This window comes from Lepus europaeus, chromosome Y (genome assembly GCF_033115175.1).
Source record: "Lepus europaeus isolate LE1 chromosome Y, mLepTim1.pri, whole genome shotgun sequence".
NCBI lineage: Eukaryota > Metazoa > Chordata > Mammalia > Lagomorpha > Leporidae > Lepus > Lepus europaeus.
This window is the reverse complement of record NC_084851.1, coordinates 21,157,179-21,181,187: the sequence shown is the minus strand read 5'-3', so window position 1 is coordinate 21,181,187 and position 24,009 is coordinate 21,157,179. Positions and strand designations below refer to the sequence as shown.

Genomic DNA, 24,009 nt, shown 5'->3' with positions numbered 1-24,009 from the left:
AAAAACTGGGCCCCTCTATGTCTTCAGAGCTGCTGGTTTAAGGTTGAGATTTCTGAGTATGTTGGCTTGAATAGCAAGAGTCAGGTTATTTCTCTCTCTCTCTCTCTCTCTCTCTCTCTCTCTCTCTCTCTCTCTCTCTCTGTGTGTGTGTGTGTGTGTGTGTGTAAAATATAAAATATCTTGCATTGAAATAAAGTGGGTTGACAACATGGGGGTTAGGCCCACTTCTTTATTGGACCAGCCTCCCTGCAGGCTCACTAGCTTGAACAGCATGGAACCCTTGGATCTGTCCAGCCTCTGCTGTGAGGGGGAGTCGATATTAAATGCTAGCATCATGGTAGGTAAAGGTCAGAGGCATGGGGATAGTCACCAGTTGATTAAGAGGCTCCTGTACCCTGTGGTCCAGACCCTCGCATTACCTGCCTGCTGCTTCCTTGTTCTGGAGTGGTGACTTGCATCTTTGCATAAGGTGTTTTTTTTTGTTTGTTTGTTTGTTTTTGTTTTTTTGCTTCTTTTCTAGTTCTTTTATTTCTTGTCAAATTGCAATTTCTTGTAGGTTGCTTTGATTTGACCTTCACCCTTCACCTTCACCAATCCCAGTTCCTGGGAAATGTTGTCTGGGACTTTGCCTGCAGCAGAGTTACTCTCAGATGACAACCTGTTCTACTCTTGTAGTCCTCCTCTTGCTTTCCTGCCATGATCAGGGGAGCAGGAGGCCCTGTATTTCCAGGGTGTGCTTGGAGGGAACATTTCCCCCCTGGCAGGGGATGGGATTTCTAAACTAGAAAAATTTTTACACACACTCTCTCTCTTTCATCCTTTCAAATACATACATGTTATAAAGTCCTAAAGGTAAACCTTAAACTTTAGTCTAAGCAAGCATTCTTTCAGCACTCGAGGCCTTGGCTTGTGTGGGCAGCCCGTTATCTCACACCTGTCTGTGATTGTAACCCAAGCTCTGTATATGCCCTTGAAAATCAAAGAAATTATCATTAGAAAAAATGGACAACAGACTTTTCATTGTAAGAAGAAAGAATCATTGTGTGACATGATATAAAAATAAAGTCTGGTGCTTGAAAGACAGAGCCATGCCATCAGCCTTGCTGTGAGTGTGTCTCTCATTTCTTCAAGCACCAACACCTCTCACATGTTGGGGCCTCTGGACTGGATGGAGCTGGTCTGTGGCAACATGGACAGTCTAGTCTTGCAATATGATTTCTAGTAGCAGGTTTCAGATCATGGGGTAGCAACTCAATCTGTAAGAGATTAATGCTGGAGACTAAGGTCCAAGATACGGTTGCTCAACCATGTCTATGTGGCCAAACTTGAAAAAAGACTTTACACACAAGATCAGGTGAGATTGTTCATGTTTAGTGGCTATTGTCACACATTGTGATTGGAAGAAATAGGTAATGACTAGAAGACTAAAGGAAGAGAAAAGCTGGCAGTACACGCTGAATGGATTATGGACCTTACTCTGTGAATCTACTTCCTGAGAGCATTGTCCTTGGGGGCATTTGGGGAGTGACCCAGCAGGTGGAGAGCTGCTCCTGCACCCCGCATTAGCGGGGATAAGGGTACCAATGAGGGGAGGGGGGAGAAGCAGGTCCAGTCCCTGCCCATGCAAATCGTGCGCAAGTGAGATGCAAATGTATGCAAACGAAATTCAGCTGGCACGCAAAGATAAGCGCGTGCCTGCTGTGCGCGCATCTGGGCACCCCAGCGTCTGCCTGGGCTTGCAGAGCCGCATGTAAATGTGTACGCTGGGCCAGCCGCCAAGCTTGGCGGCCGACACCAGGAGGCCAGACCGGGAATGCAAACAGTGCGATCCCCGCGCAGAGTGCAGGCCCCTGCGCTGGCCTGCGGCTGGGGGAGGGGGCGGCGGTCAGGGGCGGCTTCCCGGAAGAGGCGCTGTGCGCGGGGAATGGGAATGGGGAGGGAGGGAAGGCAAGGCCGCTGGAGACGCCCAGCGAGGGGCTCACCGCGCTCAGAGGCTGGGGAAGGAGCAGGAAGGCCCCTGGGGCCTCTCTGGGCAGGGGACAGAGCCTGCCTCCTGCGGCACCCCGGCCCCACAGCGCCACCTTCTGGGGACGCTCCTGCTGCGGGCAGCAGGCTGCAGCCGCACTGTTGCTAGGAGACCCGGAGCTTGGTCCAGCCTCGGGCCTAGCACTGGTGCTGGGCAAGCGCCTACCTTCTGTCATGCCTGAACTCTGTCATCAGCTCCTGGGGGAAGCACCCTGGAGCCACTCCCTCCCCCCATCGGGTGGCTTCCCTGCACCCTGGCACACAGCCTGGAACCCCGCAACCTGGCTCGGTGGATCCTTCCTGCGTCTCCTGTGGGCGCCATGGATCAGGAAGCAGGAGGCGTCCGAAGCCAGGGGGGCCCGGCTGTGTCCGCGGCGCGCGGCTGACCCTCCCCTGCCCGCAGGCCCAGCCTGCAAGGCTGGAAGGCGGCGGCCTTGGCCTGGGCGCTGTGCAGTTCTCTGCTGACCCTCTGGATGTGCTGAGAGGGCCTCGGACCCGTGCTGGCCCCGCTGCGCCGCCCGCCTGGGACCCTGGACGCCCGGATTGCCCGCCTGGCCCAGTACCGGGAACTGCTGCAGGGCGCGCCGGACGCCTTGGAGCTGCGCGAGCTGACGCCATGGGCTGGCCGGCCCCAGGTCCGCGCCTTCCGGCAGGGCCAGAGTGTGGGCGCGCGGCCATGCGGGCTGTGCGAGTTCGTGGTGCCTATGAGCTAGCAGGGCCTGGGCTAGCTGTTACACTACTGCGCAGGCGCGTGCGAGGCGGCCACGCGCGTCCAGGACCTCAGGCTGCGGCGCCTGCGCCAGCAGTGGTGCACACAGCTGGATCGCGTGCGCGCGCAGCCCAGCTGCCGCCCGACGGTCTACAAGGAGGTGTCCTTCCTGGACGTGCACAGCCGCTACCACACGGTGCGCGAGCTGTAGGCGCGCGAGTGCGCCTGCGTGTGACGCTACCTCACCGGGCCCCGAAAACACGCCGCCACGGACTGCGCGTGCGCAGAGGACGGTCTCCTCTAGCAGCCTGGGACTCTCGCGATAACTGCCTTAAGCTAAAGCGTGGGAACTCCTCAGAAAAAAATTTAAAGGGCAGCCACTCCTCATTTTATACTCTGCATGTAAATAAAATGTAGAATAAAGATTTAAAAGTGAGGACATAGAAGTAACAGGATTTGACAACAGATGACTTTATTACATGAAAGAGGAAGGAGTCCAAGGAAAAAATCATATTTTGGTAATGTGGGTCAAGGCTAGCTGGTAGTAATGCCTTATGCAAGCATAAAAGAAGAATGAATGCTATGGTTTTCATTTCAGATTTGCTGAGCTTGAGATGCCATTTGCAAAGCTACAAAGAATCTCTCAGTAGAGTAGAAAACATGGTCTAAAGTTATATTTAAGGCTTAAGCTGTAAGGAAACAGGAGCAACAGATCACAGCCAGATATGTCAAGGAGGATTGCATAATGGGATAAATCAGAGACCACACGGAATGGTGAATGTGTTACCAGTAGAAAAATACAATTCCAGGAGAAATACAAGAAATCAATAACAAGGTCAAGAGAGGAACAAACAGATAAGAATTTTCAAGGGATGATCATGTATACTAGTTTTAAATATGGTAAAGGCAAAAAACGAGAGGTATCCATTTGGCTTAGTGCTTATTATATCAGTTAAGATTGTACCTTTGGGGCTGATGTTGTGGTGTTGTGGGTTAAACCACCAACTGCAGAGCTGGCATCCCGTGTGGGCACCAGTTCAAGTCCCGACTGCTTTACTTCCAACCCAGCTCATGGACCTGGGAAAACAATGTACAGTGGCCCAAGCCCTTGGGTCCCTGCACCCATGTGGGAGACATGGAAGTCCCTGGCTTCTGGCTTTGGTCTGGTCCAACCCTGGCCATCGTGGTCTATTGGTGAATAAACTAGCAGGTGGAAGATCTGTCTCTCTCTCTCTGTCTCTCTCTCCACTCATCTCTCTGTAACTCTGCCTTTCAAATAAAATAAAAAAGCTTTAAAAGGTTTGGGCTTTGCCGGCGCCGCGGCTCACTAGGCTAATCCTCCGCCTTGCAGCGCCGGCACACCGGGTTCTAGTCCCGGTCGGGGCACGGATCCTGTCCCGGTTGCCCCTCTTCCAGGCCAGCTCTCTGCTGTGGCCAGGGAGTGCAGTGGAGGATAGCCCAAGTGTTTGGGCTCTGCACCCCATGGGAGACCAGGAGAAGCACCTGGCTCCTGCCATCGGAACAGCATGGTGCGCTGGCCGCAGCGCGCTACTGCGGCGGCCATTGGAGGGTGAACCAACGGCAAAAGGAAGACCTTTCTCTCTGTCTCTCTCTCACTGTCCACTCTGCCTGTAAAAAAAAAAAAAAAGGTTTGGGCTTTTACTAGATTTTCTGCCTTCATATGCTTTCATGATGCTGAATATCCTTCTCTGGTTCTGTGTTTCAGTACATCCTTAGGTACATCATTTGTCACAGTGGATGAATGGCAACAAGTTCTTTCCATTTGTTTGGAAGCCTTTATTTCACCCCCACTTATAAGTGAAAGCTTTTCTGAGAATGATATTTTGGGTTGAAAGGTTTTTCATTTTGTTTTTCCTTTTTTTATTTTTATTTTTGGACTTGGACCATTTCTCTGCATTCTCTCCTAGCTTGTAGGGTTTCTGATGATATATCAGCTGATAATTTAACTGGAGATCTTTTGAAGCTAAGCTGGCATTTCTCTCAGGTACATTTTAGGAGCTTTGCTTTATGTTTTGCTTTTGAAAGTTTGACAATAATGTGTTGTGGTAGAGGACTTTTCTGACAATATGTATTAGTAGTTGTCTGTACTTCCTGTACTTGGGTGCTCAGATCATTCCCAGAAAAGCTCTCATTTGTAACTGAAGATGAACTTTCCAAACAAACCAATGGACTTAACCCTCCACTAAGTAAAACATTCGACAAAAAGTAAGAACAAAACAATAAAAAAATTGATCCTCTACGGTAGGGATAAAGGCTGTAAATATAATCAAATCTGAAAACTGCAGACTGCATTCTTATGACTGCTATATCATGAAGTTAACATCTCTCCACTGGTCAGTTGTTACCTACAAATATATTTCCTACCACTTTTGCATACTATGACTGTCAGCATTTCATTGTAGTTAAGAAGGTGAGCTCTTGAATTGTGTCTTCTTGACAAAATGATTTTGAGACTTTGGAAAACTAACTTACAATGTGTGCATTCATGATCAGTTCCATCAAGGAAGTAAAGCTAAGCACATGTATCTCAGGGTCACTTTGAGAGTTAAAGGAGAGGTTGTTTGCAGGTCCCAGAGAGCAGTGGTTGACACAGGGTAAATCTTCAACAAAGGAAACTTGTTATCAACATTGACTTCCTGGCAGGCACCATGGCTCAATGGGCTAATCCTCCACCTTGCAGCACCGGCACACCGGGTTCTAGTCCCAGTCATGGCATCGGATTCTGTAACGGTTGCCCCTCTTCCAGGCTAGCTCTCTGCTGTGGCCTGGGAGTGCAGTGGAGGATGGCCCAAGTCCTTGGGCCCTGCACCCCACGGGAGACCAGGAGAAGCACTTGGCTCCTAGCTTCGGATCAGTGTGATGCACCAGCCATGGCAGCCACTGGAGGGTGAACCAATGGCAAAAGGAAGACCTTTCTCTCTGTCTCTCTCTCTCACTGTCCACTCTGCCTGTCCAAAAAAAAAAATGATTTCCTACATCTTTCGAAGGGAGCCATCATGCTTCTGATATATTATGTATGTTACAGTTGTCTTATAAGTTCATTCTCATTCAATTCTACATCTTATCTTTACTGTGACCAACAGAATCCAAATATTTCTTTCAAGATTTCTGATTGTTCATGTAAGGCTACCATTGAACTCAGCTTAAATGGAAAAAGAATTTGATGTTTAGTAGAAAATGATGGGTCTACACTGTCTGATATCAGTGTATCCCCAAGCATAAATGCATTTTGCAACCCGAATTTCTTGTTAGTAATTAATAGCCACTATAGTTCATTTTAGAACTCATTTGAGTTTGCATTTGACTTGGGTTTTCATCCCATCCTGATGTCATAATCCACATACAATATTCAGCAAAGTACCTGATCAATATTTAAAGTGTCAGCTGTTAACAGGGTTTGTGTGAGACATCTGTGACCACATTGTGCAAATGACAACTGCACACTTTGTCTTTCTCTGTATGGATGTTTGGTTCCAAACTGGAATTCTGCTCCCCTTCTCCTGATTATTATGCCAAGATCTTCACTAAGAATAAACTATAACCACAGAAATCCAAGCATTTTTTTTCAAATTACAATATATTAGAAGAAAACAGGGAAGTGTGGAGAATAATATATGAACACCTTTGTATTTACCACTTAACTGCCAAATTTTAGCTTTCTCATGCTTCATTAGAAATAAAAGCAGGCATTAGAGACATAGATATAAGTCTGTGTACATCCTTCCTAGATTTCATTAATTTCCTTGCTCCTTCTCTTGAGAAAACAGAAATTTTGTTTAATTTTCTGCCAATTTGCACATCCTTATTTTTTGTTTCATTTTAAAAACTGCATTAATTTAAATGTTGAATCAACACTTGTGTTTTCCATAAGTAGTTTCTTACTTGCAGTCAATCTACTATACTCCATAGCAATATACCAGAGTACACACATAACAAAGTGCATGCAATATATAATGCCCACAAAGCAACATCCAAAACAGCAGGAACAAATTTATTGTTTCTTCTTCATAATTTCACAGATATCTTAAACTGTAGATCTTAACAACCTTAACATTTAAATTTTCTTTGCGTTTTTTTTTTATTGTCAATAAATTTCCCTTTCATTTAAAGGAGGGATTTTATGAGTTTTAATTGTCATATCAAAATTGCCAGCACCATTACTCTTGTGCTTTAAGGGTTATTGTAAGGAAAAGAAGGATGACTTCAACACAAACATTAATAACACAACACTGGATCTGATCATTGAGATGGCCCCTCAGAGGCTAATGGCTGGGGAGAATCTACAGCATAAATACATTTGTTTGACAAACAGATGATTCATTTCCCAGGTGGATGCAGTCATAACAAGATAGCACCACACTATTCAGAAGAGAATATAGTCTAAAACTTATGAATCATTTCTAACATTGTCCATGTTACACTTTCAGATAGTAGTCTACCACACGAAACTCAAACAATGGAATGAAAAGCATGCATAATGAGTGAGAATTGTACTGACAGAAATAATGTTGAAATCACCCCAAATATGATAAAAGAAACAAATATAACCATCCAAACCAAACAAAATCAGAGGAGGAGAAGTTGGAGAAATACTAGGAATAAGACTGAATTAGCAAAGATGTGGAGAAATCAGAAACTTAGGTGCCACTAAAGATCAGGGACAATACTACTGCTGGTGTGGAGTACACTGTGAGAATCCCATCAAAACATTAAAGCATCCAGCAACTACACTATGGGGAAAGACCAGATGAACATAGTATAGGGTCTCACACTAATATTATGCACAAAGGCAAAACATTGAGAATCTGTTCATAGATTAATGGATATGCAAATATCAAAATGCATACAAATGGAAGATTGTGTAGCCTTGCTAAGAGAGCAAATTCTAACATATACTACATGGATGAACCTTACAGACATTATGCTAACTGAAAAAAGCCAGTCACTGAAGATAAATATGCATTTTAATTTACATTAGTCACTTAACATAGTTAAATTTATAGAGACAGAAAGTATAGAGAGCATTAAGAATGAGAGGAATAGGGAGGCACTGTTTAGTGAGTAAATAAAATTTCATTTGTACAAAATGAAAACATTTATGAACATGGATGGTGGTGATAGTGGATCCTTATGAATACATTTAACACCACTGATTATGTACCTAAAATGGATACAACAGTCTATTATATCTCTCTGTGTGTGTATGTGTGTGTGTGTGTGTTTTGCCAGAATAAAAATTTTAAAAATCAGGTGAAACTGCTGCCTGCAATGCTGGCATCCCATGTGAGTTCTGGTTCCCAGCTGCTCCACTTCTGATCTAACTCCCTGCATATGGTCTGGGAAAACAAAAAATGGAACAAGTTTACGAGCCCTGCTACCCACATGAGAGACCTAGATGAAGCTCCTGGCTCCTAGTTTCAGGCCAGCCCAGCCCTGTCCATGGCTGCCATCTGGGGAAAGAACTAGTAGATTGAAGATCTGTCTTTTTCTTTTCTCTTCCTCTCTTTGTAACTCTTTCAAATAAATAAATATTTTAAAAAGAGAAAAATATATATATTTAAATACTTTACCTTGATCAACAACAGTGAAATCCAGTGTTTGGATTGCTGAGTTCGATTTGAGAACAGCCAAACTTGTGTTTTGCAGTGCTGTTGAATACCCATATTATTTTATTTTTGTCTTGTATATTGCACTGCTTTATACTACTATAAATTTTGTGAAAACAAGATGTGTATTTCACAAGAAAAACAATTAAAATGTTGATTGAAAATATCTTAGGTCCAGAATATATGTTTTATATCAACATTGATCATAAGATGTTCAAGAAAAACACAACAAAATTTTTATTTACATTAATGTGCAAAAGAACAATCCTTTTGCTGGATTTTGGAGTCTCTGCAACTCCCATACTAAAGAAAGAATAAGTCACTTAATTTTTTTACTATTATTGTTTAATATAAAGGTTTCTAAAAGGCATAAAAATTTAAAACAAAACATATTTCAAATCTCAGAAAACATTTGAGGAATAATCAGAAAAACATCATCAAGACCAAAGGAAAATATTGCCCAGAATTGCAATGACAACAAGTAGTCACAGCAGGAAGGTTTACTTTCATTTAATTATTATTTGTAATTCAGTATTTCAAAGATACTTTTTAAATATTTCAAAGATTCTGAAGTTTACACTTAAAGTATACAGTTAGTCGTCTTGCAAATTAGATGATGAAGACACTGATGTGTGATAAAATAAAATTAGAGACTTGTTATTTCAGCACAAATATTGTTATACCAGTCATAGAAGCTTAGTGTTATTATTTGGAGCGTTGTTTAAGTATCCGTTTATTCTCTGGTAGAATTTACTACACATTGGCACCAACTGGAAAACAGAATGAAAATGCCAGCGATTCATAGCCTTTAGGGCATGTGTAGAAATTTTCAGACCATGCAATTTGCTTAACGACATCCGACACAAACTACAGGCATAGAGACAGACTGTGTAAGATGTCATATGCTGATTGCAACAGCGTCTATGTCACTGAATGTTTTAGAGTAACCCATAATGACAAATGATGAGTTAATAAAGCAGTCAATCTGACCAATCCATTGGTTTCATTTTAAAATAAAAGCAACTAGTAAAAGGAGTTACATGCCTTTATCAAATCCCAGGCATTAATGCAGGTAAATTGCAATCCACTCAAACAGGAAATACCAGTTCCCAGAAGGCACTGGAAACATTGTATAAAAGGTTGGGGATAGGAGCAGCCTTCAGGAAAATCCTCTGTGCTAACAATTGTTTGTCCAGTTTGTTTGCAACTGTCATTCAAACTGCACTCTGCCTTCCACCGGCGTGAGAGAGAAAAAATGAAAGCGGTGTAGTATTAAATACAACGATTCTGAAGCGGTGGGTTCCTTTCCTAAGGCTGTCTTTCCCTGTCCACACAAGAAAAGCCTCTTGGAGATGTAAAGCTCAGGGCTGCCCATGTTTTCTGGGCAGAGCGGAGTGGGAGCCAGGCACTGTCTCCAGGGTCGGCGTGTCTGCGGGGGAAGCTGAGCTCTGTGTTTCTTAAGATGCCCCGACAGGTCTGCAAGTAGCTGAGACTCTCCAAGAGCCCAATGCTCCAGAAACCCGACCCTGGGAAGCAATCCGGGTCCCGAGCACCATCTGGACAGCGTTGGTATAGATCTCCCACGCCCCATGGGTGAGTCCCAAGATCTCCCGGCCATCCGTGCCCTGCGGTCTCATCTCTGTACAGCTGGGGTACGCTGAGGCTGAGGCTAAGAGCTAGGCAGGAACCCAGCGCTTCAGGACCCCATCTCCAGCATAATCCTAGCTGGTCTGCGGATGTCACAAAGGGCCGGACTGCTGGCAGCACCGCAAAGCAGCACTGGAAGCTCCAGTGCTGAGGATGCAGGAAGACAGCTTGTTCCCGCAGCGTTTTCCTAAGCCAGCTCTTGGAGATGGGATGAGAGGGAGCGGGGTTGCCGCAAACGGCTGTTCTGCTAAAGGTCATGCTGACGTCCGGTTCTTAGGTGCGCGGAGGCGACAGGGATCCTGCGTGGCTGGGCAGGTAGAATTAGACAGAGAGAGGCATCACAAAGAAAGATCTTCCTTCCGTTGTTCACTACCCAGATGGCTGCAATGGCTGGAGCTACACCAATCCGAAGCCAGGAACCAGGTGCTTTCTTCCTGGTCTCCCATGTGGGTGCAGGGGCCCAAGCAATTGGGCCATCTTCTACTGCTTTCCCAAGCCACAGCAGACAGCTGGACTGGAAGAGGAGCAACCAGGACTAGAACTGGTGCCCATATGGATGCTGACATCACAGGCAGAGGATTAACCAAGTGAGCCACGGCATGACCCAGCAAAATGAATTTTAAGATGTGTTTTTACTCACCACCCAACATGCTATTTGACAAACCTTGCTCTGAAAAGGATTTCATATTGTTTCTTCTTTGTTTGCAAGTGAGTCTGGCTTCATTTCCTAAAAACCGGGCACAATTAACTTTGTGTGGTTCAGTCTCTCACGAAGCTCTGTGCCCAAAGACCCACTTTTCGAAATCTCCCCAATTCTTTTTCTGCTTATGTTGAGAAAAGTTTAGGAGAGTCTCTACCTTGGTTAACTGTAGAGTGGATGCTGGAAACCGAGAGACTCAGACATCAAGGTTGCCCTCTTAAACCAGTTCAGAGCAGGCAATATAGAAACTTCTGAGGGGATGATGGGTGCCAGGATGTGGCTGGGGTTGTCCCTTTTCCTCTTCAGGGAGAGGGGAAGGAGGTGGTGGGAGCAGAGAGAGAGAAGAGGAGGAGAGATCTGGGGGGAGGGACACAGCTGGGCTCACACTCAGGCTGCTTTCACACATAGTGAGTCCTGCGTTCCCCTCTTTCCCCTCTGGCTCCCAGTTGTTTTCCAAAGGAGAATCCCAGCAGTGGTGGTGGGGAGAAAAGCCCCCAGATGGTGGTCCCATTTTGCTAATGGCAAGGGAGAGAGATTCCATTCACTTACTGTTTTTATTCTTAAATCCACATATGTTAGGATAAGGTATCCAGAGTTGTAGCAAAGTAGTTTCAGACAATTTCCCACTTCCTGGTAAATAATGTTACTTTTGAAAGCATGCTTTAGTCATCCTGTGGCATATGCATAAAAATATTTTTTTAATTTTTGAAATGAGATGTGAAATATTAATTTTATGGTATTATTTATACAGGATAATGCTAAATCTCAAACTAGAAAATTAGAAACCAGTCTCACGAGATATTTAGCAAAAAAGAGCAGGCTAAGAGTTTCAATTTCTCATTTTCCAGGTTTCTTTCCACTATTCTGAAAATATATGAATCTTAACAATCATGTAAGGAAATAAAATAACATTTGGTAATGGTATAATTTATTAAACTTCAATTTAAAAATATTTTAGAAAACTCTCCAGAGGACATAAAGCTACCTGAAATGCATATTCTATGCCCAGATGCCTGGAGCAGGGAGATGAAATGCCATTCTTTATTACCTGGCAGACAACTTGTGGAAGTCATTGCAGTTCAGAACCTCTTAGTTTTTCTTAAGTTCCATTTCTATCAAAAAGTGATTTGTACTCCTAGACCTATAGCTGCATGTGCGGTTTCTGGTTTTTTCCTTCTGATTGATATTGATCCCTTAACAGTCAGCCTTTCAATGTGGAGAGTACAGGAACTGTTCCTAATTTCAATTCAGAGGATTCATCCTACTCTTACTGAACTCAGAGCTAGCCTATTCCAGGTGGATTTAAAATGTTAGAGCACTACAGAAATTGAGAAAGCTAAAAGAAAAAAAAAGAAAAGGACAAATCTGTTGTGAATCTTCTGCCTCGTATAAAATGTAAAAGAACCTTTACTAATCACATATGATCCAATCTACTGTTTTAAGGTTCTTCTAAATAGGTGCTTAAAGTACTGAAAGTGAATCTATATCACTTGAGGGCAGCATTTCCCAAATTGTTTTCTGCAGGTTTCCTTATCTCCCCAGGTTCTTCCTTTATTTCTGGAAAATAAAAGGTTTCATGGCCAAATAATTTTGGGAAATATCCAAATTATAGCAGATTGTTAGAGATTCATGGAGAATGGGAGTATATTAAATACTTTAAAATGCCCTATAAGTTTCCCCAAAGTGTTTAATTCAGCATTTTTGCTTTTTACAAGATATTTTTTCAGAGCATTTATTACCATATTAAAGAGTCAGTGTTACAAAGAAAATAACTTTGGAATGTCATCTTCATACAAAACAGAATAAAGCAGTAGTGAAATTGGCTTTCACTATGCACTTAATGCTTCTGGCTCCCCAGAAGCTGTTTGTCAAGCAGGTTGCACGCAACACAGTATGTGTTTTCCATAAAAAATGGTAGATTATGGAAAAAGGATTTCCAATGGAATGGAATTGAAGGAACAAAAAAAAATACTCCTAAGAACTTAAAGAATAATAAAATGACATTTTAACCTTGTGCCACAAGATCAAATATTTGGATGAGTAAGCATCATTGTAAAAAATTCATATTAAGCCATACTCTGAAAATAAAGCATGGGTTGATTTAAGCCAAAATAAAAGTAAAGAAAATGTAAAGATCAGCTGGAGCAGTAGGAGTAGGCGGCCTGCAGAAATTCATCCTTCATTTCTCCTGAAACTTGTGCACTGATTTCTCCTCCTATATTTGCTACTGGTGACACATGTATGGCCAGAGTTTCTAAAATCAAAAAGGAAAATTTTGTTGCAGGAGTTAAAATCTCATTTGAACTGGCTAGGGCCCATCAAATTACTATAGTATAACATAGAGAAAACACCAAATAACATTTGCCTTGGCAAAGACCCTTGGATAACATTCCAGAAGTACAGGAAGTAAAAGCAAAAACAGACAAATGACTTTATCTCAAGCTAAGAAGTCTCTGCTCAGCAAAGGAAGAACTCAACAAAATGAAGAGGTAACCAAAAAATGGGGATAAAATGTTTACAAATTATACATCTGTGAATGATTAATATACAAAATATATAAGGAACTCAGTAACATCAATATCAACAAAACAAATAATCCAGTTAAATAATGTGCAAAGGACATGCACCTGCATTTTTCAAATGATGGAATAGCAATGGGCAACACTATGGAAAAATGCTCAGGATCACTGGCCATCAGGAAAATGCAAATAAAACCTACAATGTGTTATCTCTTCACTTCAACCATGAGAGCTATAAAAATCTAAATGAGGGAAATTTACATCTTTGTACTTGATTATTTACAATTATTGTACATATATCTGTTGAGCAGTAGAATTTCTATATTTAATTTCTTTAACTCTTTAGTGCATTAATCCTATTACTATAAGGTGAATGAAAATATGTTGATGTAAAAATTCAAGACAAAGGAAAGAACAGGGAGGGAAGGAGGAAAGTATCACTATATTCCTAGAATTATATCTATAAACTATTTAATCAACTTATATTGTTAAAAATTCAGAATATGCTTGTACGTATCTACTAAAGTAACTGCAGATGCATCCATGTACCATATTTCAGAGTTGGGAAAACTCTTCTGGTTCATATATTGAAATAAAGGACCTTGAGGTGGGTGTGTTTGAAATTCACTTTGCAAATACAAAACTTCTGGTATCTGTTAATCACTTATCTAGAGACTCCTGGCATTCTTCTATCTAACTCCTAGCTTTCTTCTATCTACCCTTCCATCCATCCATCCATTTATCTAGCAAAACTTCATTTGCTATTTTGTGAGGTGAACCTAGACTTTACATTTACTGGTTGCATGCACAAACCAGGCAAGAATATCAATAAAAGGATTTTTGTCGGGGCCAGTGGCCCTGGCCCAACATGAGATGCAGCAGGCTGAGGCTGTCCCTTATCTAATCCTGTTTCCAAGACTTTTCATCCCATATTCCTGCAGGCAGGATGTGACTTCTGATGAAGGTTTATGATGTTCTTTGCTCTATCTGCAGAGCTTGTACCCTGATCATTGCTACTTTGTAAACTTGCTCTATTCCTGTGTTATGCATGATTGCACACAATGAATGTTATCTGTATGGGGCCTGGGGTATATATCCTTGTCTTTCTGTGTGCTCGGGGCTGGAGACTGAAGGGTTTCCTTAGGGAGACTGCCTCTAGTCCCTCATCGCCGGGCCCCCTACTTTGGCTTGGAACGCGATGAGGCAATAAACGTGGTGATGAATTGACTGAGTGCTGCATGTCTGCATGTGGTTTGTCGGGTGGCCTCCGACAGCTGGTGCCATGACTCGGATTCATCTCATCCACAGGTAAGCCTCTGTAAGAGGGAAGGCTGCGGCAATAGCAGGCCGTAGGGATTACAAGGGAGGCACATAAGCACAAGTAGGGCGTGGCAGACTAGGGCTTGCCCAGGGAGCCTCTCCTATTGCCCATGGGGAATATACAGTCACATCTAAATGTGACAAGGATATAAAGGCCTTGTTAAAAAGTGCCCGGGACACCGGTTGCAGGAGAAAGGAGGGAGCAATTGGCACATGTAGGACTTAAAAGACTAAAAATTTCTCAGGAGCCCCTCTAAGCCATAACTATGGAAAATGCGTATTTAAAGAAACAAAGCAAGCAGTGTCAAAGTGTCCGGACTACCCATTCTATTATTGTATTATGTACTAACTCTACCCTTATTATTGATAGGAATGCTTGGGCAGATTATGCGTGATTTTCTTTATATAAAAAAATGTAAATCAAAATATGCCACAAATAGTTAAGATTGCACAAACCTACAAAAATGTAACAATTACAGATAGTAAGAGGCTACTATCATTATGGCTAAATGGTTACCCACCGTGTTCCATCCGCTGAAAAATTTGTTGTCTTATCAAAAAGAGATGTTACAAATATTTAATGAAACCCAAATCACTAATTTCAGAGTAATGCAAAATGTTAGTGCATTTGTTAATTGGACTGTGTGCGCCTCAACATGTCTGTTTAACAAGTAACAATGTCTCAGATCTTCATGCCATGGGATCATCTAGTCAGTTCTCAGGCTGTCTGCAGCAGCTTGAGTTGTTGTATTGGAATGGTACTGTTTTTTATGTCCCTGACATGGGTGCCCAAGAAGCTAATTCTCCCTCAGTTATGTTTCAATTTATCCTTAAAACACATTGAGTATTATTGTGTTTGATTACTAAATGTATGCTTGTATGAAAAATTTGTATTGTATTCTTATAATGTGTTAATTATGTCTACCTCTCAATGCAGCCCTAGGGCCAAATGTAAGGACAAATTTTTGGAATAAAGAGGCTTGTATCTAGGTTCAGCTCTGGTGGACAAGTAACTTTGTTGCCAAATGACCTTCTCCTGCTCTTTGGGAGCCTGGCCAGTTCCCAGGGAGGAGGATAAAGGAATGTTTCTGATAAACAGGTGGGCATGCTTCGTGTCTTGGCTCTCTGGCCAAGATCCAAGACGGGACGCACTGCTTGCCTAAAATCTTGGCAATGAGCCACCCTTGTCCTTGGGGGCTTTGAGAGGGAGCCAGAACAAGCCTCTACTGCTGCTTCATCCCAGGGGAACACACAGTCAAGCCAAATTTTAAACATGCCTGTAATGATTACTAATAATGTCTGATTCTCAGTATGGATTCTTTTCCGGTGCTTTGTAAAGATTGCCTAATGATGCCCACAACACTATAAATTCTGCTAAACGTAAGTACAATGTAAACATGAATCAATTGGCTACTATGACTGAGGTGTTCTGTGACAGTTCCTTTGATGAAAAATTAACAAAATAAATTCACTTAAAAACAGGACATTCAGGACCTGCCACTCTACATGGTTTGTCATTACAAAAATTATCAAGGAGGGCTATGCCCAATAAATAAGGGTGCTATAAATGTGGACAGCAGGGAAATGTACAAAAATTGTCCAAAAGTCAAAAATCAAAATAAGGCTCCTCCTGGTATTTTCCCTCAGTGCTAAAGGGAAAGGCATTGGGCCAATATTGTCACTCCAAAACTGATAAAAAAGGTAATTCATTAGCAAACAGAGTTCATAAAACTGGAAGCGGGGCCAGCCTCAGGCCCTCCCAACAAAAATCAGTGGACCGTCTTGCTATAGTATCATTAAAGCAATGGAGCCATGTTTATTGCAACATTCTATTAATCTATACTGCTTTACCATCTTTCCTCTAAATAATTTTAGTGTGCACTATAAGGCTTGCAGTGTATTTCTTGCAGATTAAACTAAAAGTAACTAAGTCTGTGCACAGCAGACAGCTAAAAAACAATTTGCTGTCACAAATTGGTATAGTCAACAGAATCTACAAGTATACAAAGCAATGCCTTTCTTTAAAAGAAAAACTAAAGTTACATGTGTAACCTGTAATGTTTCTGGCTGGAAAGACCCTCAGTTCACCTCTTTGGCAAAGGAATGGGCTCTCTGCTCAGGATTGAGTAAAAATTGGAATGACAAGTTACGGAGTGCACAGCCTCCACAAGTTATTAAGGTTTTACAATTGGTAAAATAAAGGGATCCTATCACCAATCAATGAAATACACCTAATCCAATACTGGTATGGGACATGGACTCCTAAGGGATGGGTTTTTTTATGTAGCAAATATGCCTTCACATCGTTAGCCTCTGATAACTTCCACAATTGCTCCCTGGACTGTGTGGCCCCGATGCTGACATCTGTATTTACAGTGGCGGATAGAGCGCGTCGGCAGCATGCTTCACCTAGAGACTGTAATGGCAACGTCATCCTAATAGGAGAGGACACTGCCCTGGCCATGGCTGTACCAGCAGTAAGTGTTCCTGGACTGGCCTTTGGAAATAACCATGGACTGCGAAGGCTTGCATATTCAGTGACCAAAACAATCAATCTTACTGCTACTGGACTGTCCAATATAGCCAAAGAATTGGATCAAGTACACTCAGGAGTACTTTTAAACCATGCAGCTAACAATTACTTGATGTTAAAAAATCATATAAGTTGTAAATCTGTAACAGGAAAATGTTGTTTTACATTACTAACAATGTGCCATATATAGAGTCTGTTATTGATAAACTTAAGAGTAAAATGCAAAACATGTTTATTACTAACCCCCTAACATTTGGAGGGTTTCAATGGATTCATTGGTTATTAATGTTGACTGGACCACTACTGCTTTTCCTACTTGGTATGGGATGTTTTCCTTGTGTTCTGCATTTTATGCTGACTTCACTACAGTCTGTATGAACTGACATTCATCATTATTTGTAATCACAAATAATTGATATTTGGCTGTATGTTTCATCTCTCAACTAATGTTGGGCTGGAATGGTACTCAGAGACGGGTAAGATGCTCAGCATCCTGTACCAACCTAAGACAGGGCTCTAGGCCACGCTGCCAGAGTTACCAATGACAGGTAAGGACAGAGATGACTGAGGGCAACCTAAGACAGAGGCCATTCTCAATTAAATAAAAAAGGGGGAGATGTAGGCAGCCCATAAACAAGTCATAGACAAGTCAAGGTCAGTCTTGGCTTGTGAAATTCCTAAAAGGAAAAAAGGTCACCTATTCCCATGCTCCAGAAGAATGATCAAACAAGAACACTCCGAGTGGCAGTGGATCAGCATATCCATTCAGGAATCTTATTACTAAACCAACAGGTCAACATTCTCCAAGAAGAACTGAATCTTAGACGGGGATGTGGGGAACCCCCTGCTTGGTTCAATCTGTCGCGCTTTGCGCTACTCCGTTTACCTGGCATAACTATACTCGTCTTGCTAATTTGTCTCGCTCTTTAGGTGCCACCTTAAACCATACCTGGAATAGTAATTTCACTCGTTTGCTGCGTGAACTACGGCAAGAGATTTGGGTTCTTAACACAACTGGACACAGATATTTGGTCCCCATTCGAAGTCATCACTACAAAACCCCCCTCCCCTGCAATACAGCAGGTGTTTCTTGGTTTCTTGGACCAGTAGCCAGAGACGGGTAAGTGCCTTGAGGGATGGCATGCAACCTAAGACAGCGGAGGGCTGAGACTGCTCATGCAAGTCGACCCTCTGGCAAAGACGGGTAAGCTGCCACTCCGCTCAGGGGCGCCTAAGATAGGTGCTGGTCCTAAAGTAAAAAAAAGGGGGAGCTGTGGGGAGCCGGCCCCCACAACCTCTGTCTTCTGCCTGCCTGTAGACTGATGTGAAGTAATACAACCAAACGTTCCCACCGTTCCAATGTGCGCAAACAGAGAGGCTATCAAAAGGACAGTACATACCCTCTAGGACACTCTAAAACAGGGGGCTGCAGTATGTGATATGCCGTGGAAGCCTCGGTCTCTCTCTTCCTAACTGCCTCATTGACCGCTTGCTCCTACACTGTTCTTAGGGTGGACCGGTAGTCAACGACGGGTAAGCACTCGCAGGCTTCTCTAGCAACCTAAGACAGAGGGCAGGACATGCTTCCTATATCCTTGATGACAGGTAAGCAGAGTAAGCGCTGCGGGGCACCTAAGACAGGCATGAGTCCATGCCATTCAGCGTTTAACGCGAGGGACTTGTGGGGGATGAATCCTCCCCTGCAGCCCTCTGGACAGTGTAGACACCAGTTACCATAAACACCAGGCCATTCTTGTACAAACAAGAAGGGGGAGATGTCGGGGCCAGTGGCCCTGGCCCAACATGAGATGCAGCAGGCTGAGGCTGTCCCTTATCTAATCCTGTTTCCAAGACTTTTCATCCCATATTCCTGCAGGCAGGATGTGACTTCTGATGAAGGTTTATGATGTTCTTTGCTCTATCTGCAGAGCTTGTACCCTGATCATTGCTACTTTGTAAACTTGCTCTATTCCTGTGCTATGCATGATTGCACACAATGAATGTTATCTGTATGGGGTCTGGGGTATATATCCTTGTCTTTCTGTGTGCTCGGGGCTGGAGACTGAAGGGTTTCCTTAGGGAGACTGCCTCCAGTCCCTCATCGCCGGGCCCCCTACTTTGGCTTGGAACGCGATGAGGCAATAAACGTGGTGATGAATTGACTGAGTGCTGTGTGTCTCCATGTGGTTTGTCGGGTGGCCTCCGACAGATTTTATGGAGCTCCCACTGCTATTACAGCTCCTTTCCAAATGGGGATGGTCAAGGTTGATGCACTCTGGATTGAGGATAAGAAGGGGTCCCAGTTCTTGGCCTACAGCCTATCTCTGCTTTCCTCAATGCCTAAGATATGATTTGTACTGTTAAATTCCTGAGTATTTTCTAATCCTGCCATTGCCCTTTAGTGACTATTCTGCAAATTCAAGAACCTCAGTGCTGAACTTCAAGCCTAGGTACCGCCACCACAGATCAAAGACACAATTGTGCATGAAATATGTCTCAAAGTCATATTATTGAAATGAACATGAATTTGCAAGGATCAAAAAACTAGCTTGGCACCATGAATTGTGGGTCGTCATATTCTTTCTTGGAATTTTTCCTCTTTGTCTTCATATACCTCCACCAGATGCTTTTCCTACTGGAACTGAAGTTGTGGATTGCATGAGGGGACTTGAGATGAGAAAAATGAGAAGACCATACTCACTGATAGCTGGTTAACCTTAAATAATTTTTCTGTCTCTCGAGTATGATTTATATGTAGTGACTGGAATCAGGAACAGGGTTTCTAGTGATTAATTTGTACTGAATACAGTGGAAAGATCTGTGGTACGGAAAAAGGAAGTGATGTCCATAGAATGTCACTGATTAATTAAGAGTCCCATAAGGATTTATATGTGAAGTTAGTGTTTTTGTTCTCAAGGTTTATTTGAAAGAGCAAGAGCAAGAGAGAGAGAGAGCAGGAGTAAGTGAGAGCTAAAACACAGTGAGATATAGAGAAAGAGAGAGAGATATTTTCCTTTATTCATTCAATTTCTGACTGGCCACAACAGCAGATCTGTATGCAAGACAATGCCAGGACCCAAGAACTCCATCTGGTTCTTTGACTTGGATGGCAGGTAGCAAGTTTTTGGGCCATTTTTCACTGTCTTGCCAGACACATATTCAGGAATCTGAACCAGAGGCAGAGTAGCCAAGCCTCAAACTATCTGGTACACGATGCCAGCATCAAAAGCAGTGACAAACTAATTGGCCACAATGCCAGACAGTAAGGTTGATCTTTTCTGATTTAACACTTGTAAAAAAATTGATTCAAGTACTTCTTGTGTCTGATGATGCTTTGCTTTTTATTAATTTAGCTCATAATTATATTCTTCAAAAAGACATGCAGACAAGATTAATGACACCTCTCCCCACAATACCTTCATCCTGAGTCATCAATAATTGTCATTCATATATTTACAGGCTGGACTACCTTCTCATGCATTTAAATCCATATCAACATATAAATATGCAACAGCCTACAGAGGCAAACCACATTTTATGTGGATTTGAATTAGGAAGACTACAATATAAAATATCACATAAAACCATGAAAATTCTCACTATATCATTACAAGAAATTGCACCATTTTTATAAGTAGCAAAACTGAGATATGAACATAAGACCCATACCATGTAATTCATCAATTAAGTGTGCATATAGAATTCTGTTTTTCAGTTATATGTAAACCATCATCTTTATCAATTTTGGAACATTTTTATAACCTCAAAAGAGGTGGGAATGCCTAGTTGATAAGATACTTCTTGGGATAAATGCATCCAAGAATATTTGGTTTTGAGTCCCATCTATACTCCTGATTGTAATCCAGTTTCCTGTTAAGGCCCATCCTGGAACCATATAACCCAGAAGGCAAAGGCTCAAGCAGTTGGGAAAATTTGAACCAAGACAGAGATTTATATTGAGTTCCCAAGTCCTGATTTTTAAAATTTTTGAAAATAAGTAATTTGAAAGAGGGGGCAATTTATTTCATCTGGTGATTCATTTTGCATATGCTCATAATAAATAGGGCTGTCGTGGTGAGGATCTCTTTTGGTCAAGTTTACTAGGGGTTCTATGAGCTTCCTGTACTAGGATGTCTCTGTCCTTCTCTAAACCTGGGAAGTTCTCTGCAAGTATCTCACTAAAAAGGCCTTCTAATCCTTTCTCTCTCTCCATGCCTTCAGGAACTCCTAGAACCTGAATGTTGGGATTTTTAATAATATCCTGCAGATTCCCAAAATATTTTTGAGATTTCTAATTTCCTCTTCTGTTCTTTGGTTTGACTGTATACTTTCCTGTTCTCTGTCGTCTAAGTCCAATATTCTCTCTTCTGTTTCACTGACTCTGTTTTTAAGGCTCTCTAATGTGCTTGTCATTTGATCTATTGAGTTCTATATTTCATTTTGATTTCTCTTCACTATCACACTTTCCTGTTCTACTAGTTTCTGCATTTCATTTTGATTCCTCCTTAAGATTTCATTTTCTTGAAGGAGATTTTCTATCCTGTCCAGTAAGGAATTCCGTAGCTCAAGCATTTGTTTTTGAAAACTTCTAATTGTTCTTATCATAAATTTTTTGAAACCCGTATCTTTTATTTCTTCCATCTCATCATCTTCATAATCTTGGCTTGGGGTGTCTTGTTCATTTAGGGGTGTCATAATGTCTTCCTTGTTCTTTTTTCCTTGGTTTTTTCATTTGTTTCTTGGCATTGTGGAGGTATCTTTGGATTCTTCTTGCCTCGCTGTGGTGTTTTTTTTTTTGTTATACTATGAGTATAGATTAAGTGGACTGTCTGCTTTTGATGGAGCCTTAGAGGCTTGAGATGAGTGTTTCCTGAGAGCTCTGTTTGGTTCCTCAGGGTTGAGGGTGTGCCAAAGGTGACACTCCGGGGCAGAGCCAAGATGGCGGATAGTGAGGACATGTGCCTTAGTTTGGGAAAATAAACTTTCAGAAAAGTGGAATTACTGTAGCCTCAGGAAAAGACTCAAGAAAAAAAACTGCAGAGGAAATGCTTCCGGATCTTGTGGATGAGACACAGAGGACTTACAGGGAACACACCGCGTGGAAAACCAACCGAGACAAGCCGAGCGGCAGCGGCGGGAGAGGAGCCAGAGCCACAGAATCTCGCCAGCGCGGGAACGGAGGACGGTAAGACAAAGACCTGAGAAGTCTGAGACATTGGGGGGAGGGGGAACAGAGGCCTCTCCCTTCACTCACCAAGCAAAACAAAGAGCACCGTGATTTTACATATGTAAAGCTCAGCCAAACTCAGTATCTTTAGCGAAACTGGAGAACACATTGAGGGCTGCATAAACTCTGTGTATGGTCCCAGGGGTAGATCAAACGAATACTCACAGAGGCTAGATTTCAACTACCCTCAACTCCACTCCCAACTGAGTCAAAAGAAAAAAAAAGAGAGAGAGAGAGAGAGAGCGTCCCAGCAAGGTGCAAGTAATCTGGGAGAGTCGCTCTTTACACAGCCTTAAACCTCAAGAAACAAGCATAGCTCTCTGGCCACACCCATCACAGCCCCTAAGGCTCCAACAAAACAGACAGCTCACTTAGAGGCATAGTATAACGAGAGAAAAAAAAAACAAAAACAAAAACACCACAAATTATCTCTAACATGCCAAGCAAGAAACATAGAAGCGGAGGTACCAAGAACAAGGAAGGCACTATGACGCCCCCAAGTGAACAAGACACGCCAATGCAAGATTATGAAGATGAAGAGATAGAGCAAATGCAAGAAGCAGATTTCAAAAAATTCATAACAGTAAGAAGTTCTCAAAAACAAATTCTTGAACTAGAGAAATCCTTAATGGACAAGATAGAAAATCTCTCCCGTGAAAATGAAATATTAAGGAGGAATCAAAATGAAATGAAACAACTAGTAGAACAGGAAACTGCGATACTGACAAAAAACCTCAATGAAATGAAGAACTCAATAGATCAAATGGCAAACACATTAGAGAGCCTTAAAAACAGAATGGATGAAGCAGAAGAGAGAATATCGGAATTAGAAGACAGAGAACAGGAAAGGAAACAGGCAAATCAAAGAAAAGAAGAAGAAATCAGAAATCTAAAAAATACTGTCAGGAATCTACAGGATACTATTAAAAAACCCAACATTCGGGTTCTAGGAGTTCCTGAAGGCATGGAAAGGGAGAAAGGATTAGAAGGCCTTTTAGTGAGATACTAGCAGAAAATTTCCCAGGTTTGGAGAAGGACAGAGACATCCTAGTACAGGAAGCTCAGAGAACCCCTAATAAACATGATCAAAAGAGATCCTCACCACGACACGTCGTAATCAAACTCACCACAGTGAAACACAAAGAAAAGATCCTAAAATGTGCAAGAGAGAAATGCCAGATTACTCTCAGAGGATCTCCAATTAGACTCACAGCTGATTTCTCATCAGAAACCCTACAAGCCAGGAGAGAATGGCGAGATATAGCCCAGGTACTAGGAGAGAAAAACTGCCAGTCCAGAATATTATATCCTGCAAAGCTCTCATTTGTGAATGAAGGTGAAATTAAGACCTTTCACAGCAAACAGAAATTGAAAGAATTTGTCGCCACTCGTCCAGCCCTGCAAAAGATGCTTAAAGATGTCTTACATACAGAAACACAGAAACACGGTCACCAATATGAAAGAAGGTAAAGGAAGGAAACCTCAGAGCAAAAGATCAGAGGAATCTCAAACCAGATATTAGAAAATATCTTCGGCAAATGGCAGGGCAAAGTTACTCCTTCACAATAGTCACATTGAATGTTAATGGCTTGAACTGTCCAGTTAAAAGACACCGATTGGCCGATTGGGTTAAGGAACAAAACCCATCCTTTTGCTGCTTGCAAGAAACCCATCTATCCAACAATGATCCATACAGGCTGAG

General features: G+C 42.4%; 1 pseudogene; it reads left to right on the top strand.

The window, feature by feature from the left end:
* Positions 1–2,345: 2,345 nt before the first annotated feature.
* LOC133754143 (neurturin-like) lies at positions 2,346–2,969 on the top strand (annotated as a pseudogene).
* Positions 2,970–24,009: the final 21,040 nt, after the last annotated feature.